Raw genomic sequence first — 19,495 nt, 5'->3', positions numbered from 1 at the left:
CAGTCGGGAAACCGAGGCTTAAACAGAGAAAGATTGGGCCAAGTTCCAGTGGAATTACAAAGCTTAAAAGGAAGTGGTCTCTCATTCATTCAAACCCTTGTAAGCAGATGAAGAACTGTTATTGTCTTCTTACATGCCTCTAATGATGGGGAACTTACTGTCTAAACTGCTGGGCAGTTCATCCTGTAGGGCCCAACGGAGAGGCCTCCCAAATTGCCCCTAGTTTTTCCCTCCGACTCTGCTCAGATGCCAACTGCTCCTCTGGCCAGAGTCAGGCTGAGAGGAGCCCAGCAGACAGGACAGGAAGTGGGAAGCAATGTGAGTTATGACAGAGACTTCCTGGGTGCCGCCACCAGCTCCCTGCCACGAGGCCCTGGGCCATACCCTCTCCTCTGGGCTTCAGCGTTTCGAAATGGAAACGCTCACTGCTCCGCAATCTACTTCCAGTTCTTAGAAACTGATTGGGCCTCGCACAGGTGCCCCGGTGGGGGCTGGGGCAGTCACAGGGGGTTCACCAGTCCCGCCCACCCACTCCCATCTCGGGAGGCCAGAGCTGACCTCGGGGCAGGCGGGGCAGGCAGGCCCGTCTGGGGATAAAGGCAGGAGCCCCAGGGTACAGCCAGCTTAATAACAGGCTCCCAGATCCAGGGGGTTTGAACACAGGGGAATGGGTTCAAACACAAATCGAGCAGCCCACATTCCTGCCTGCAGCTCTGAGAGCCACTGGTTCCCATACCCAGTGGGCTTGGCCTACACTCTCTCCAAGCCCATCCTTCCCGGTGGGGAGGTGCCCCCTTCTCTGTGCTCACCATGTGCCAAGCTTCTCACTGTACTCAGAATAAGATCCTCACCCGTGGCCCTGGCCCGGCCCACACCTGACTTCTCCTCCTACCTCCTCCCCTCAGTCACTTCTGTACCGGGGGCCTCCCCAGTGCTCCACAGGCCGGCCACGCTGGTGGTGCCTCGGGGCCTTTGCACTGCCTGTTCCTCCTGCCCAGAACACGCTTCCTCCAGATCTTGCCTTGGCAGCTCATCCTTCAGGCCACAACTCCAAGGTCACCTCCCCAGAGAGGCCCTCCCTGACCCCATCCAGTTGCTCTGTCTCACCATCCTGCCTTATTTCCTCCACCGAAGGCTTCGTGGGGATGTCTTATCCCCCAGGTTTGGTGTCTGCCTCTCCCAGGGTTTGGAGCCTTAGATGGCGGAGCTGATGACTGGCCCAGTGTTGGATCTGATGTCACCAGGCACAGCCTGGCACCCACCTATCAGTATAGGTTAAATGAACAAGTGAAATGGATGTTGGAGATGCTGAGCCCATTCTGGGGGCGGTCAGTTCTTCACCAGCTTAGATCCTCTCACCTCTGCACGGATGGGCTGGAAGAATCCCTGTATTTACACACAGACTCACTGTGCCCCCAAACACACCTGCACGTATATGCATGCGCGCACACACACACACCCCACCCCACCAGCCCCTGCCTCCGTACCTTGGCACCCAAACAACTCAGCGCACCTTCCTTTCTCCAGCTCCAGCTGGCCCCACGCCCGCTCTTCTCCCCAGCCTGCCCGCCTGCCCTGGGCACCAGACTCATAAAGGACGAGGAAGGGCCTCGGGTGGGCTGGCCAGGTGCCATGTCAATGCAACCCCTGGGGCCCTCGCCTCCCCCTGCGCTGCCAGACACCTGCGTAATGAGTGTCATTACTGGGGACCCGCTGGGCAGGCCCCGGCTCGCCCCAGCCACCCAGGCTGTGAACAAAGCTGGGGATGGGGTTCGGGGAACACGGGGCTGCGGGGATGGTGGGGATGCCTCTCTCCTCCCTGGCCCCAAAGCTCGGCCCTGGATTTCTGGAGCCGCAGAGACAGCCTCTCATCTCCCACACAGACTCCCAAACCTCAGGTTCCTCTCCTAGTTCGGCTCAGGTGGAGACAAAGCAGGGGACACACTCACTGAGTACCTATGCATGCCCGCGTGGCGCCAAGAGCTGGTATTGCCACTTCCCACTCTAGACACCGCCACGTCTGTCCACCTGATCACCTACTGTCTTTCTCCTCCTTTTGAGCACAAAATGTGGAGAACATTTATTGAGTATGTACTGTGTACCTTGTGCTAAATACACGTATTAATGCCTGTGTTCTTAGAACAGCCCCACAAGGTGGGTACCGTAAGTTATTCCATTTGACAGAAAAGGCTCAGAGAGGTAAGGCAAAGTCACACAGTTGATGAGAGGCAGGTCAGGAGCAAAGCCAGGACTTCTGGCTCGGCTTCTGTGTTCTTCACCGCTTGCCACGCCGCGCCACCTCTCCCATCACAGCGGGCAGCTTCGTATGAGCTGTGCCGTCCCCAGCGCTTGGTCTGGTGCCTGGCACATAGTAGGTCCTCAAAAAAAGCAGTGAATGAGTGAGTGAGAGAATAATCTCGCTGAGTTCTGACACTGTCTTTCCAAGTGACATCTACAAATGAGAAAACCAAGGCTCAGAGAGGTCAGGTGACTTGCCACAGGTCACACAGGGACGGCACCCCGCAAACTGATATTTGCCCTTCAGGTGTCTTCTGTCGAAGCCAGGGTGGGAGCTCATGCCCCGTGCCCCTCCTGGCCCCTCGTGGCCCTGACCCCTCTCTGAGCTGGACCAGGAGGCCCAGCAGGGTGAATGTGTGTCTGTCCAGCCGGGGCACACAGTCGACCTGCAGACTGAAACTGCAGCTTCTCCTGGAGGCTCGGAGGACGGTCTCGCCGGACCAGATCCTGACCAGTCCCCCCCCACCCCCAGTCCTCTCTCCTAGCTCCTGAGCCATGAGGAGATTCCCAGATCCACCCTGCTCTCCCTTGCCTCTGGGCTTCCCCCACCAGCACTCTTCCAGAAACTGCCCCAGCCTCAGCTTAAAGGGCACCTCCTCTGCCAGGAAGCGCCCAGCACTCAGGGCTCTGCGAGGGCGCCCGCGCTGCTGACCCTGGGCCATCGACTCCTCAGCCTGCGTCTGACTTCCCTCTTCTCAGGGGCAGTCGGCCCGAACTCTCTGTCCAGCCACCTCAGTTTCATCCCCACCCTTCCCTTGACCTAACTTCTGGGTGAACTTGACCATCGTTAGCTCATCTGTCAGAGGTATAGGAAATTTAAGTCAAAATAGTAAGTGAAGGCCTCTACTCAGATCCCATGAGGGGCACTCCACCCAGAGCTCACTGCATGGTCTGACTCCTACCAACTTCTCTGACATCCCCTTTCCCCTCCCTCACTCCCCGCAGCCGCCTGGCCTCCCCACATTTCCCAGGACACTCCAAGCCCCAACCCACCCCAGGGCCTTTGCCCTGGCTGTTACCCCTACTGCAGTCCCTTCCCCCAGGCTCTGTTCCTTCTCCTCCTTCGGATGTCTCTCCAGGTCACCTCTTCAGAGAAGCCCTGTCTGATCCGTGAAGCTCCCGAACACCCCTGTGTGTTTCGGTCATGGGGCTTCTCCCCTGCTGAAATGATCGTCTCTGTTCCTGGGCTTGCTCAACTGATCTTGTCTCTTCCACCAGAGTGCAGAAGGAGACCTCACTGGGTCTCCTAGAGCCTGGTATACAGTAGGTGCTCGAGCAACAGGCATGGAATGAAGAGAAGACACCAAAGTGCTGGCCGTCCCTGCCTCATTCCTGCACCACCCACCCCCGACCCGAGCGGCCCCCAGCCCAAGTTCAGGGGCTGGGAACCAGGCAGCTGCACTGCCGCCGGCAGCAGGCCCCTCTGAGCCCCGGAGCCTGTCTGGTTCCCAGCCTCATAAAAACCTCCGCCCTCACCGTGCCCTTGGGCGGCACAGGGAGAGGGAGGTGGCCGTGGGGCCCAGAGGCTGACCCTAACCTGGCTCCGGAGAAGATATAGATGCCCAAGTTGGCGTCCATGGAGCCAGGCGGCCAGGTGTCGCTTCGAATCCATGGCACAGCCTCAAGGGCTGCCCTGCCAGGTCAGGACCACCACGATCACCCTCCACCAGGCAGGCTGCCGAGTGCAGCGGGGTACAGCCACATGCCAGGCCCAGGCCATGGTGTCGCCAGAGAAAGGCACAGAAGGCATTAGAACACAGCTCCAAGGGATGCCTGCGTGAGCTCCAACGGATGCCCGCGTGAGCTCCAGGGGATGCCCGCGTGAGCGCCCACCTGGGCTGGTCAGTGCACAGACATGAAGTGCGCCCTAGTGATGCGCCCGATGCATCCGGCTCCAAGCAAGGATCCTGGAGGCAGAGCACTGAGCCCTCGGGCAGGGGACCCAGCCCCTCTGTGCCTCGGTTTCCCCACTGGGAAATAGACGCCGCCGTCTCTCCCTCGCCAGGGTGTTGAGGAAATGAAAGGAGATCCTGCAGGGTCCAACAGAGCTGCTCAGATTCCTTGCTGCCCCACCCTGCTGCACACTCTCTGGGCCTCAGTTTCCCCATCTAGCACGTTGGGCTGTGGCGAGGGTAGAATAAAATATTTGCCCAATGCCTCGCACACACTAAGCACCTCATAAGTGCTTGCTGTTATTTACTACAGGCCTCTGGGGCTCACTTTCCCCGTCTGTAACTCCAGAGGGCAGTCCTGATCACCCAAGACCTCTTCTAGGTCACTGGGGCAAAGGTCCAGGGGTCCTAAAGTGGCCCTGGCAGGGGGAAGGGGACCTGGGGCTGGGGGAGGGCGGCAGGGTGGCGGGATCGGGAAGGCTGGAGGCTGCAGTGACTCACCGGCCAGCTGGCCTCCAGGGGGCTGGGCTGTGGCCCCCCACGCACCCCTCTGGGCCCTGCCTTGCGCCCAAAAGTGCTGTGTCATGCTCTGTCATGTGGCTCCGGGTCATTAATACCCGAGTTCTGGGAAGCTTGGGCCGAGTTCCCGGAAGGGGTCAGCCAGTTCAGTAAACAGATTGGCTGGTTGGTCGTCACGGCTGAGCCGGGCGGGCCTGCAGCTCGGGAGGCAGGAGGTGGGGACTGGTGGCCAAAGGGGGCCCAGGAGCCGCCCTGATCCCTGTGCAAGGCTGGCACCTCCCAGGGCAGCGTGGCCCAGGCTCTGCCGACGCAAGGCCAACCTGAGGCTCAGAAAAGGCAAGGCACTTGCCAGAGGCTGCACAGCAGGGCCCGGGCTCCGGCTCAGGATTCTGGACTCACTGTCTAGGGCTCTCAGTGCCCCTCTGACTAACGGGCAGGAAACTCTGCATCCTCTTCGCCTCCAGATCCTGTCCCGGACTCTGGCCAGTTGGTCGGATGAAGAGACAAGCTCGTGGGAGAAGGCAGGTTGGGAAGGGAGCAGGTTTGGCTGGCTGTGAGGCTGTCCCCATGGTGGGTCCTCTAAAAGTGATAATACATATTCTAGCAGTTCGTGAGCACGTGCAACACACCCTTAGACACGAAGTGGTGCTTGGGCTCCACTCTAAGTGCCTGCCATGAATTCACTCATTTAATGTGCAGCCACCTTTGCACAATAATCACAGCCATCATCTTTAAAGCACCTACTATCCACTAGGCACTGAGCTGATCCTCATGTGGACCCCACGAGGTGGACATTATCCTCATAGAGGCCCAGAAAGACAAGCAGCTCTATTACTTGGTGGAAGGAAAGTGGGCTCCAGGCTCAACTGGATCCAAGAATTCAAACCTTGACTTTGCCCCTTCCGACTGTACGACCTCATGCAAGTGCCTCCATCTCTTGGAGCCTCAGTTTACCCCTCTGACAAACGTGATGATTGTATTCAAATCACTCAGAGCCAGACCTGGTGGGAGCACGTAAGAAGCGAGGGAGGACAAGGACTGCTCTGGGCCCCAGTTCCGCTCTGCTGCTTCCTAGCTGTGTGACCTTCGGTGTGATGTTTAACCTCTCTGGGCCTCCACGTCCTCTGTACGATGGGGATTGTGGAAACACCTCCCTCGTACCACTGACAGCAGGGACGAGTGAGCTGACACCCCAGCAGCCCTCCACGCAGCGCTGGGCGTTCCACAGGCACTAACACAAGTGACTCGTTCTTGCATCTCACCTAAGATGACTCTCCTGGGATGAGGGGAAAGGGCACCAGGTCGTGGGCAGGACAGGACACTCACAAGCACCCTTCTGTACCCGCAAGTGATTTGCACAGAGGAGGTCAGCTCCCCGTTCCTCTTCACACGCTATTTTCTCAGCCCTGGCTGTGCCCCTGGCCTCTGGTTCTCACGCTGCTGTCCACCATCACTAGCCCAGCCCCCAACCCTTTCCTCCAAACTCTCCTCTCATTATCCCCACCTTCACACGTCTGCACAGTTGGGGCCCCCACCAGGCAGGCTCCCGCTCCCCTAACCCAAGGGCCTGGTCTACATTCCCCCCATCCTCTGCCACTCAGAGTCAAAACCGCCTCCTCTAGGGAGCCCGCTCTGATCCACCCCTCGAAAGCGAACTCTCCTGGACTCTCTCTAAACCTTACTTACCCCTTTCTATCATTGCACATCAGCTATTTTTGCACATGCCACCTCAAATTTTGGCTGCTGCGAGGTGGAAAATTTGCAAGGGAGATTGGGGGGAAAAAATTGTCTTGCCTCTAAAACACTTGAAGAAACCTGCTAAATAGAAATTAATAAGTCCTTTCATGAATCTACTCTAACTTCACAATTCATTATTAAATTTCTAATTTATTACTTAATGAAAATTTTTATGGCGTTTGAAAATAATCTGCGAACGAGAATGTTCCTTGTTGGGCAAACACTCCCTGGTGTACATGGGGATTGCCAAGAACCCAGAGCCCGTGGTGAAAAAATGAGCTGCTCGTTGCCAAACAATTTCGGAAGTGAAATTATTAATATCATTAAAATCCTTTGGTGATTTTTCCAGCCAGGCTTTTGGCCTGACCCCTTCCTTTATTTCCCAGCACCTCCCCCCCATAATCACACCCCCTTCCCTGATCTCTGGTTCCATCTCTCCTTACCTCCCTCACCCTCAAAAACAGTCTGCATACCACCCCCAACACCTCCATGCCCTTACTCACACTCCTCCACCTCCTGGAATGCCCTCTCCTCTTTTTTTTTTTTTTTTTTTTTGCCAGAATCTGACCCTTTTTCAGAGCTGAGTCCAAGCTCCTCCTCCCTCCCGCCCGGTGCCCTGCCTCACCCTAACCCCCTCGCTGGAGCACGCCTACACTTGTGACTCCCCATCGGCAAAAGAGAGGGGATGGCTCAGCAGGTGAAGAATCTGTCTGCCATGCAGGAGATACAGGAGAGGCGGGTTCAATCCCTGGGTCGGGAAGATTCCCTGGAGAAACAAATGGCAACCCACTCCAGTATTCTTGCCTGAAAAATCCCGTGGACGGAGGAGCCTGGCAGGCTACAGCCCAATCGGTCTCCAGGAGTCGGATACCACTGACACCCAAGCACACAGAGAGGAAGAGAGGCACCAAACTCATGGCCCTCAGGCCAAGTCTGGCCTGTCCATTTATAGATTGGCTCCAATGTTGAATAATCAGTCCAGACTTACAGTTTCCATGAGAAACTGAAAGCCCTCACCTTGGAGACATTGGGCTGAAACTGAGTGGCGCCCATTCTTCAGATAAGCCTGTCCCTCTCACCAGCCAGTTCTCCGCGTGTGCTGTTTTCCTGGCCCTGGAGGTACCTGAGTTTGTAACCCTTACCCTGGAGTGGAAGTCCTGTGGCTTCCTTCAGTCTCAGTGCCCCTTCCTGAAACATCTTCGGTAGAATCTCCAGATCTGGTTGAAATGAGGGACCCCCTGCCCACTTGACTGTGTCCTCACTCCCGGAAGAGACACCCCCATGCCTGCCATCCAGGTGCGTCCTCTGGACACTTCAGTTCTTTGAAGCAGAGTTTGGAAACCTCAGCATCACTTCGGGCCAGGTTGGGACCCATCTCGGACCTACTGAACTGGCACCTGAGAAGAGAAGCTTCCTGATGCAGCCCCCCCAAAATCAGGCCCCCACTCAGCAAGACGCACCTTTACTGACCCTTGCTTGGGCTAACAAATCCTGCTGAGTTAGCCTTCAAAACAGAACCAGAGGGGCTTCTCCAGGGGCCCAGGGGTTAGGACTCCCGGCTCCCAATGTGGGGAGGGGTGGGGTGGGTGGGGCTGGGTCTGGTCCCTGGTCAGGAACTGGATCCCGTATGCTGCAACTAAAGATCCTGCATGCGGCACAACTAAGCCCAGTGCGGTCAAATAAACAAATAAAAATAAATAAATATTTTTAAAAATTAAATCCAGAATCCAACCGCTCCTCCAGCCCCCCTCCCTCCCCCATCCCGGAATCCCTGCCCAGCCAGAGGGATCCTGTTAGACCAGTAGTTCTCAATTCAGGGCTGATTTTGGGGGCCCCAGGGTGCATTTGACAATGTCTGGAGATATATTTTAGCTCTCAGGACTGGGTGGGAGAGGGGTGCTCCTGACATCCAGGACGGGCAGGCCAGAGGCGCTGCTCTGAGCCCTGATGCACAGGACAGCTCCACAACAGAGGGTCGTTGGCCTGAGTATTGACAGGCCCAGGGTCAGAAACCTGTGATGCAACCTGAGTCGGGCCCTGCGCTCGCTCAGAACCCTCCAGGGAATCCCACTTCACTTGCAGCCAGCCTCCGCCTCCTCCTGTCGCCCACAGGGCCCTGGGTGATTCCGACCCTGACAGCCTCTCATCTCCCCCCAACCCTCCCAGTGGCTCACTCAGCCAGGTCACTCTCCTTATCTTGCCCCAACCATGCGAGAATTTTCTCCCTGAGGGCACTTGCAACTGCCGTTCCCAGCATCTGAACCCTCTGCCCCAGACATCTGCAGAGCCGGCCCCTCACTTCCCTCCAGCCTCCTGGCCTGTCAGTGGTGGCCTGAGTGACACCACAGCCCCCTACTCCCCCCCGCCCCCAACCCCGCACTTGCCCGTTGTTTCGCTGTCTGACACACTCCATCTCGTTTGTTTCCTGACTATCTCCCGGGCTCAAGTATAAGCGCCAGGAAAGCAGAGAGCTCACCCATCGTTTAGTCCGTTTTGTCCGCTGTTGTCCCCCCAGTGCTTAGCCCAAAATGTTGTTTCTGTTTAGTCTCTAAGTCATCTCCAACTCTTTTGCAACCCTATGGACTGTAGCCTGCCAGTCTCCTCTGTCCAAGGGGTTCTCCAGGCAAGAATCCTGGAGCAGGTTGCCATTTCCCTACTCCAGGGGATCTTTCTGACCCAGAGATCAAAGCTGCATCTCCTGCCTGGCAGGCAGATTCTTTACCCCCGAGCCACTTGAGAAGCCCTTCGCGCATAATAGATGTTCAATAAATGCTTACTGAGCGAACATATGACTCGGTATACCAGGCCCCCAGTGTGTTAGAATTCTAGAATTGCAGGGGCTTAGTCAATTGAGGGCCTTCCCTGGTGGCTCAGATGGTAAAGAATCCACCTGCAATGCAGGAGACCTGGGTTCGATCCATGGGTTGGGAAGATCCCCTGGAGAAGAGAATGAGTCACCCACTCCAGTATGCTTGCCTGGAGAATCCCATGGGCAGAGGAGCTTGGTAGGCTATGGCCCATGGGGTCACAAAGAGTGGACACAGCTGATCAACTAACACTTTCTTACTTTCCATTCATTGAGAGCGGGTGAGCTGGTGACACCTTTGTCCTGACTGGAACAGTTCTACAGACATGGACTCCATGGTCTTAAGCATCCATCAGGCTTCCATTCCAGGCCAGAGCACCACCAAAGAGACACCTAGGTCCTCGCTTAGAGAAAGACTGAAAGGCAATAGAGAAAGGGAGGGAAAGGCTGGGCCAGGCGAGGAGGCTGAAGCCACAGGTGGTGGTAATATGAGACAGGCCCCAGCCTAGGAGGGGTCCCCGGGCTGCCCAGCCCCTGGAGACCCTGGTCCCCCTCACAGAACAAGAGCTCCACCTGGGAGTGTGGAGGAGGGCACTCCTGGAGACCCCGGGCAGGAGCTCAGAAGAGAAAGGCGGACAATTTGTTCCAAGGAAAAGCCATGTAATGTGAATTCACTGAGAACCAGGCCAAAATCTTAGAAAAAAAGATAGAGCAATAGAGAAATTTGCCTAGAATCTGTCTTGCAAAGTCAAAAAAAAACAAAAAAGTGAAAATAAATTGGTTTTTCTCCTTGACCTACCATGATAACATAATTATACAAATTCTTAGGATGATCAAAGTGAAGGGAATGTTGATATATTTAAATAAATATAAACAAAATAAAATAAAATGGCATGACAGCACATATCTTTTTCGTTGCATGTGACCAACCCGACATAATCATGGAGAGAGTTATTCAGTCTGCTCTGCGGCCACCCCCGGGGCCCCTGGTCCCTGCTCCCATAGCTGGCCAGCCCACTGCAGACTCTGGAAACCTGGAGGACGCTGAGGCCCTGCTCACCCGGGATGGACTCCCGAGTACCACTCCCACCACCTGCAGTTTTGATCCAGAAGACAGGCCCAGATGCACCTGATTGGCGGGTGCTGGCCACGTGGCTGTGACCACGCCTCCGGGGAGCAGCCCCACTGGGGTCCTGCCTTCCTTCCCTCCAAAGTCCCTATCCCTCAGACCCTCACTGGCTCCTGCAGCCCGTTCCACATCCCAAGAGGGACGAGTCCAGCACCTGCAGTTTTTGAATAACTAAAGAATTATTGTGTCCCACTTCAGGAACAAATGAGAAACCAGGAAAACATATTTTTATAATTTTTAACAGTGAAGGAGCTAATTTTCCCATTACAAATATGGTCTCAAATAAACAAGACAAACGCTCCATGGAGAACATGGTAACACCATAAAAATGAAAGCAGCTTGGGTATCCACTAGGCACCAGATGCCAGGGATACAAAAGTGGACGAAGGCTGCTTCCTCCTGAGTTCACTGTCTGTGGGAAAAATGACTAAGAGGCTGGTCCGAACCCCGCAGGGACCAGGGGCACCTAGGGAGCAGGGGAATGACAGGGACACGCCCACGTGAAGGGGTGGTGAGCTGAGAAGGGGACAGAGTGCCCCAGGAAGAAGGCGCTGCTCAGGCAAAGTCGTGGCGGGAGGAAGAACGCCAGCCACAGCTTCTAGAACCTTCCAAACCAGAGGTGTCCACCAACTTGTGTTCTGTCTGTTGTTTTTAATGTGATTTTTCGGTCCAGCATTTAAAACTCCAGACTTTTCACAGACAACCTCGGGTTTCTGGCTTCTCTTGATAAATGGAAAGACCTGGGTCTCGTGCCGGCTAAGAAGCAGCTGAGAAGGGCTTGTTCTCTCCAGTCCACGGGCAGCCACCACCCAGCCCACCCCTCACTCTTCACATCGCCAAGCTATCTGAGTTTTTTGACTCCCTGTTTTAAAGGTTGCCAGGGAGGATGCTGGGGAATCAGGCCCAGAGAGCTTAAGCCACTCTCCCAAAGTCACACAGCACGCAAAACAGGGCTACAGCCTGAGGACTCGGGACACGAACCATCTCCTCCCCGGAGCCCCACGGACCCCCACCTCAGTCCTCCAGGAGTCGCTGACCCTGGCCCTGGGCCCCCGGAGAACCAGGAGGCCGGGCCGGGGAAGGCCCTGTCCTGTTTAGGTTTTGTGGTCTCGTGAGTAACTGAGTGGAAAAAAACAAGCTTGAAAAGATAACAATTACAACGAAAATTAAATCAAATCGGGCCCGTGACTCATTTATGGAGCCGTAAAAACAGAAAACAAAAACAAGCTGGTTCTGGAGGAGGGAGGCCGGGACGAGGAGGGGAGAAGCCGGAGAAGGGAAAAAATAAAGCATTAACAGCCTCCGGGGCCGTCAGTTACCCCAACAAAGAGGTAACGATGCCAGCCCCTGAATGGGGCGAGGGCCCCGGGGGCGCAGGAGCCGGGGGCGCCCATGGACGGGGTCAGATCCTAGCTTCTGGTGGGGTGGCTGGTCTTGTCTTCCCAAATGTCCCTGTGCGCTGGGTACCACTCATGTGCTTCCTTCTACAGACGAGGAAACTGAGGCTCGGAAGGGCCGAGTGACCAGCCTCAGGTCACACAGCCAGGAGGCGGGAGGCTGAGAGCCAAGCCTGGCCCCAAAGCCCATCTAAGGTTCAGTCTTGCCATCTGGAAAACAGGCTCTTGAGCCCCAGCCCTGTTCCAGGGTTCCGGAAGCTGCCCTGGACGTTTCGGAAGCCCTGAAGTCTAACCCCCTGACGTGGTGGGCCCCTCTCCAGCCTCCCCGTCTCCATTTACGCAATCACGGGGTCACCCCGGGCGATGACAGAGGCAGGCCCAGGAGCTTGGTGGGTCTGACCCGAGGGAGCTTCAAAGCGATGCCCTGCCCGCTTCCCAGAAGCCTCTGCCCCCAGGGGGATGAGAGCAGAGCCAGAGGCAGAGCCCGAGGGCGCCCGCCCTGCAGGCCTGCGATTCCCCGAGGTCGCCCTGACCCAGGAACCAGGCCGTGCGGGTGGCCGAGAGCTGGGCTGGGGAGCCGAGCTGGGCAGAGAGCTCAGGAGCACCGGGAGGCGAGCACGGGGCCTGAGGGGGCTGGGGGAAGGGGCCCTGGAAAGCTAAAACTAACACGGCTCACCAGGCTAGGACATGGGGTGTGGAGTGCTCACTGTGGCAGGGCACAATGCCAAGCACCTTACATTCACTCATTCATCCACTCTGCAAGTCTCTCTCGGGCGTCTTCTTGGGCCAGGTGCCATGTTGGGGGCTGGGAACCTCACGATGATCAAGAGAGTCACAAGTGGAGCTGCCATCCTGAACACTGCAGACAGACAAGGAGAAACCAGGCTGTATCGGAATGTGGTAGGAGCTCCAGAGACAAATGAAGCCGGGAAGAGGGCGTCAGGTATTAGCGGCGGCCTGGCTGAACTGTGACGATTAAGCAGGGACCTGAAGGAGCAAGAGCAGGCCGCCCTCAGGAATGGTGTTCCAGGCAGAGGGAACAGCCGGTGCGAAGGCCCTGGGGTACGCACACGCCTGGTGTGTGTAAGGACCAGCCAGAGGGCCCGTGGGGTCGGGGCAGAGAAAATCCTCCCAACAGGCAGCAGGGCGGGTACTGCTGTCATCTCCTCTTACGGAAGAGGAAATTGAGGCTCAGAGGCGGGAAGTGACTTGCCCAGAGGCACAGAGTCAGGAAATGGCAGAGGGAGCACAAGTCGGGCTGTGTGGGGAGGCAGGAGCGTGAGCCCCAGGCTGCAGGGCCCGAGGGCGACCCCCAGAGTGCATGCGCCGCCTGCCTTGGTCACAGCCACGGACGCTGTGATCATGCAAGTTTCTGGTGCAGGGGCCCCAGCCTGCCTTCACCCCGCCTCCCAGGCCCCCTGGGTCGAAGGGGCCCCAGGTGGCTGAGAATCCTGGGAGCTCGTTGGGGCGAAGCTATGAGTGACTGCGAGGAGCTCCCGGCTTATCCCTGTCCCTGAGGATTGAACCAGCTCAGAGAAGCAGCTTTGCAGCCTCAGTTTCCCCGTGTGTCAAATAATGGGTCCACTTGGGTGGTCTCCAGTAGCAGCGGGTAGAGCTTCCGTGGTGGCTCAGCAGTAGAGAATCCATCTGTAGTGCAGGAGATGTCGGTTCGATCCCTGGGTCGGGAAGATCCCCCTGGAGAAGGAAATGGCAAGCCACTCCAGTGTTCTTGCCTGGGAAATTCCACGGACAGAGGAGGCTAGCGGGTTACCGTTCATGGGGTCACAAGTGACTCGGACACGAGTGAGCGACTAAACAACAACAATGATGGCAGTTGTGGATTCTCGGGTCCAGAGAGAGGCATGGCGTCCTGAGGTCACACAGCCAGGGAGTGGCAGAGCCGGGGTGAACTGGGTGCCTGGCTGCTGGCCCAGAGCGCGTCTTCCTCCTCCCTGGATGAGGCTTCACCCTGGATCTCAGCCGCCTGAGCCGCTCACCCTGCCCTGATGTCTTCACCCTTCTCCCCTTCAGCCAGCACCCTGCACCCCTCACCCTGTTCATGCTTCCGGGCCTTGGCACGTGTTGGGGGCCGGGAACATAACAATGATCAGGAGAGACTTGAGTGGGGCTGCCCTCCCGAACACTCCTCTTCTTGGGAGTTTCTCTCTCTTCCTTCCCCTGGGCCTTCTCCTCCTCTCGTAAAGGGAAAATAAAGCAGGGTCAGAGTACAGAGAGAGAGGTCAGGAGGTGGAGGGTGTTTCAGCTGGTGAGGGCGAGCACTCAGAGAAGGCTCCTCAGAGGGGTGGCATCTGAGCTGTTACCTGAAGCGACTGAGGGAGGGAGGCATGGGAATACAGGGTCCATGAGGGTTCCAGAGAGAAGGAAGAGCACATGCAAAGGCCCAGAGGTAGAATGATCCATGGTTTGTTAGAGGAACAGCAAGGAAGCCATCTGTCCAGAAGGGAGTAAGCCAGGAGGAAAGTGGAGGAGACAACGTCATCAAGAGGGATAGGGTTTGCTGGGGTCAGGAGGCCACACAGGGCCTGGTGGGCCCTGGGGAGGACTTTGATTTTGACTCTGAGTGAGGTGGGAGCCTTGAGAGGTCTCTGAGCAGCGGGGGGCTGGGGGGACCGGCTCTGCCTTAAGTCCTAAGGGCTTCCCTCTGGCTGTGTGCGGAGGTCAGACGGTAGGGCGGGAGGTCCCCAGCGGGTGACGCTGCTGCCATGGGCCGCGGAGGGAGCAGCGGAGCCGGGCAGAGGCAGGTGCTTCCAGACGCAAAGGTGGAGCTGAGAGGAGGCGGCAAGCCATCAGCTGTCAGGGTGAGAGCAAGGCATAGAGGACAGCCCCTGCATTTGGGGAGCTCCTGGAGCACAGGGGCACGGTTTGCTGCGGTGGGGCGGTTGCAGGTAGACCAGGAGACCGGCCCACTCACAGAGCTTGGCTGAGTCTGGGGCTCCTGTCAGTCACCTTAGTGACAACCGGGAGGAATGAGTGGACACTTGTGTCAGCGCAAGCATCCGGGCTGGAGAGATGCATTTGGAAATCACCAGCGTTTAGGTGAGGACAAGAGCTGTGACTCTGGCACCTCTGTTCCCCTCACCCCAGTGCCTTAGCGGGCCTTTACGAAGCATCCAAGAGACCCTTGAATAAACCCCAGAGCACGTGTCCTGAGTGCCCACCAAGGTCGGGGCCATGCCAAGAACTTCTTCCCACTGACCTATTTCATTCTCACAACTTCTGACGGGGTGGGTACCACCACAGCCCACTTGCAGAGCCCAGGGTGAAGGAATTTTGCCCAAGGTGTCAGCTAGCGCTGAGAAAATAAATTACTGGATTAATTCATCCTAGGAGACTGCTTGAGTCAAGGGTACAGCTAGCAGCAGTCACGGTCATCAGGGGAGTTGCAGCTGTTCTCAGCAAGTCTCACCGTGATGCCTGGCCCTGGGCCTGGGGAAGCTGGAGGTTCCTGAGTAACCTCCTCCAGGCAGTGGGAAGGATGGCCTCTTGGTGACTCTAGGTCCCCTGGAAAAAGGTGGAGGGCAAACCTAGAGTTCCAGAGGAGATGAGGGAGCTACAGTCAAGGACCAGACCGAAGCCTCAAGCCAGGTGAGAAACTAAGACTTTAGGGCAGACTTCGGCATCAGTGAGACCCCCACCACTTCTAACGAGCCCACAAGTGTTCTTCATCAGCCGCCTCACACTCACCATTCACTGCAGCCATAGCAACCTGCTGGATGGAGCCGGGAGAAAGGCTGAGGCAGGGGTGTTTTTCTGCGTGTCGTTTCGGGGTGGGCCATTCTGGTTTGTCCTTCTGTGTGTGGGACCATGTCTGTTATTTGCATATTGTATGTGTGTGAATCAGTATTTGCACTGTGGGGTTCGATTTGTCCGCTCAACATCCCCTAAAGGTCAGGAGAAGAAGAATAAGACTCAGATAGGGTTTGTTGAGATCCAACCTTGTGAGAGCCACTGGACAAAGTTTCTAATATGTAAAATCAGAGTTGTGATCCCTTTTTCCTCCCAGGGCTGTGATAGGTTAATCTAGGGCTTGGAAAATTTATTCTGTAAAGAACCAGATAGTAAATATTTTTACTTTTGAGGATCATATGTTCTCTCTCACAACTACTCAACATGTGATTGAGGGTGCAGGCTTTAGAGATAATAGTAAATGAATGGGCATGCTGTGTGCCAATAAAACTTTATTTACAAAAACAAGCTATAGGCCAGATTTAGCCCATGGACCATGGTTTGCCAACACTTGGGATAATGCATGCAAACCAGAACACCTGGCACAGAGTAGGCACTCAATAGTATTTGATGAATGAGTGAAAGGAGTCTGAATTTCACTTTCTTCACTTCTTAAGAAAAAATAATTACAGGGACTTCCCTGGTGGCTCAGATGATCAAGAATCTCCCTGAAATGCAGAAGACCCAGGTTTGATCCCTGGGTTGGGAAGATCCCCTGGAGAAGGGCATGGCTACCCTCTCCGGTATTCTGGCCTGGAGAATCCCATGGACAGAGGGGCTGCAGTCCATGGGGTCTAAAAGAGTTGGATAAACTGAGCAGCTAACACTCTCTGCTGGCCCAGTGGTTAGGACTTTGCCTTCCAGAGCAGAGGGTGTGAGTTCGGTCCCTCGTTGGGGAGCGAAGATCCCACGTGGGTCATGGCCAAAAATCCTTGTTACTTGAGGCTTCAGAAAGGTAGGAATGGTGACAATAATAATCACCAAAAACCTGATGAGATAGAGATTCAATAGTCCCATTTTACAGAAAGCGAGGCTAAGTGAACAAGGCCATAGAACGGGGAAAGGACGAAGTTGGGATTCCAACCCGGATCTTCTGAACCTGGGCCTGGGGCTCTCTCTACTCTGAAGTCTGGAGGCTGAGACTGAGACCCTGGGGCCCACACTGGGTCTGCAGTGGGGTCTGGCTCTAGATCCTTAGTTTCGTCCCCCGCCCCCCCCACCACAGCCAGGGGTCTGCTGCCCATACTCCCGCCGGGGCAGTGGGTCACAAGCACAAGGGAGGGAGACACAGAGACAGAGGCACAGGCAAAGATCGAGACGGTGGGTCCAGGGAGACGGAAAGAGAGACAGAGGCGCAAAGAGAGGTGGAACTCAAGGGGGGGACGCCTCCCATCCCTCCTTCCCGCCCTGGGGCCCCCTCAACGGCCCCACCATGCTCTCCATCACCAACTCTTTCCATGGAAAAGTCGATCCATGCCCCACACAGTCCTGGGTTGGAATCCTGGCTCAGAAGATAGTTGCTGTGTGACGTTAGACAAGGGACTCCCCATCTCTGACCCTCGTTCTCTCCGTCTGTGAAATGAAGACGATGCTGACTTTGACCGCTCGCCAGCTGCTGGACCAGGTGGAGCATATGGTCATGGTTGACTGGTACCAACATGCACCCAAGGACCCTAGGTACCCCACCCCCTCCCTGGGCTAGGGAAGGAGGCTAAGGACACTTTCAGAGCTCAGGGCTTGTATCCCCAAGGGGTCACTATTTACTTATTCAGTCTTTCCACACTGATTGAGCACCTGCTGTCTGCCAGATCCTGTGCTGGTCTACAGGGATGCAGCGGTGAAGAAGGCCAATAAAATTCCCTGCCCTGGAGGGACTGATGTCCTAGGTGGGAAGGCAGCTGAGAAACCAGCATGCCCGTGGACACAAAGTACCAGGTGGTGAGGAGGGCAAGGGGAGAAATAACTCAGGGACATGGGGGTGGAAAATGCCTCCAGGGGTGGGTGGCTAATTACTGAGTAGTTTCCTGAGTGCAAGGCACTTCCATTGACTTTAATCCCACTGAATCTCCTCAGCAAGCCCAAGAGATAGGTACTCTTATAGGCCGCAACTCTCAGATAAGGAAATGGGCTCAGAGGATGAGTGACCTGTCCAAGTTCCCACAGCTATAAAGGAGCAGAACAATGCAAACAGGCCCTGGAGTCCTGGGGCCAGTCGGAGGGGTTTAATCCAAGGTGGGATGAGTCGGTAGCAGTCGGTACTTGCTTTGCAAGTTAGCAGAGCAGGAGCTTGAATGGGGGACAGTCAGGCGGAGAACAAGACTTGCGTCAGAGGCCTCAGCAGCCAATAGGTTAAGCCCCTAGGAATCCGGGTTCCCGGGCTCCCTGGCAGTGCTCCAGCTCCAGCTCCGGCTCTCGCCACCACCAGGCCCCAGATAGGGTGACGGCCACACCCAGGCTCAGCCTCTGGCCCGCGCCGCCTGCTGGGAACACACAGTCCTTGGGACTAGGAGGCTCAAAATAGAAAGCTCAGAACCTGGGATGGAGCCTGGAATGCCCGGCAGGCAGGCCGGCTGGGACTCCTGGCCCGGCCCGAGCACTGCCCGGCCTGCTGGGGCGGCAGAATCAACAGCATCTCCCGCCAGGGCCTCCTTCCCAGCTGCTATCCTCCCAAAGCAGGTTCCAGGAGGCTGGCTCCAGGGTCTGATGAGCCTGGGCCCCTGTCTGGGCTTCAGCTGGGCCTAGCCTTGTGGCCTTGGGCCAGTCACCTACCCAGAGGGACCTGGGTGTCCTTGGTGTTGTTACTGTTTAGTCACTTAGTCATGTCTTTGCAGCGCCATGGACTGGAGCCCACCAGGCTCCTACGTCTGTGGAATTTTCCAGACAGGAATACTGGAGGGGGGTGCCATTTCCTTCTCCAGGGGATCTTCCCGACCCAGAGACTAGAACCCAGGTTTCCTATGTCTCCTGCATGGCAGGCGAGCTCTTCACCACTGTACCGTTTGGGTGACTTAGGGTCTTTATCTCCCAACAGCTCACAGAGTTACTCATTCAGTCATTCTTCAGCTGGCAAGCACCTGTCGCGTTCCCGGCCCTGTACTGAGCACTGGAGACTCAACAGAGAACAAAAGAAATAAAAAGCATTGCCTCTGTGGATAAGTCAAGTCCACAGTGTGTCGGAAGGGCTTCCCCACCGGCTCAGAGGTAGCGAATCTGCCTGCCATTCAGGAAACATAGGCAGGAGACCTGGGTTCAATCCCTGGGTTGGGAAGATCCCCTGGAGAAGAAAATGGCAACCCAGTCCAGTATGCTTGCCTGGAGAATCCAATCCATGGGGTCACGAAAGAGTCAGACTTGACTAAACAACAAGAGAAACAATGGTGCATTAGGCCCGGTGGGACTCTTTGCGACCCCGTGGACTGTAGCCCACCAGGTGCCTCTGTCCACAGGATTCTTCGAGCAAGAATAGGAGGCCCTAGTGGTAAAGAACTTGCCTGACAATGCAGGAGCCAGAGGAGACGTGGGTTTGACCCCGTGGGTCGGGAAGATCCCCTGGAGGAGGTCTTGTCAACCTTCTCCAGTTTTCTCGCCTGGGGAATTCCATGCACAGAGGAGCCTGATGGACTGTAGTCCATGGGGTTGGAAAGAGTCAGAAGGTGACTGAAACATGAAGCAGGGACAGGGACATGGAATACTAGGTGAGGAGGGGAGGTGGAGGGGGTGCTGTGGACACTTGGGGAAAAGTGTTTCAGACCGGGGGAGCAGCCAGCGCAAAGGCCCTGGGGCAGCATGAACTTGGGTCATTTCAGAGACATAGGGCAGCCAAGGCGTCTGGAAGGGTGAGTGGGGAGGGGGCAGGAGCGGGGGAGGTCCCTCTGATACAGGGCCTTGTGAGCCAAAGGACGAGCTCAGGCTCGATCCTCCTCGGAGCGCTGGGGATGTGGCTCAGCGGGAGAGCAAGGCGGGCTGATGC

The 19,495-nt window shown here is 56.4% G+C and overlaps 1 long non-coding RNA gene across 1 annotated transcript; it reads right to left on the bottom strand.

Moving 5' to 3' along the window:
• On the bottom strand, positions 2,137–4,821 carry LOC108637375. Its single transcript, XR_001918979.1, has 2 exons — positions 4,692–4,821; positions 2,137–2,378 (listed from the first exon to the last, which is right to left on the bottom strand). It is a non-coding gene; the product is annotated as an uncharacterized LOC108637375 (long non-coding RNA).

The sequence above is a fragment of the Capra hircus genome, chromosome 13 (genome assembly GCF_001704415.2).
Source record: "Capra hircus breed San Clemente chromosome 13, ASM170441v1, whole genome shotgun sequence".
Classification (NCBI taxonomy): domain Eukaryota; kingdom Metazoa; phylum Chordata; class Mammalia; order Artiodactyla; family Bovidae; genus Capra; species Capra hircus.
This window is presented reverse-complemented; position numbering and strand designations above follow the sequence as displayed.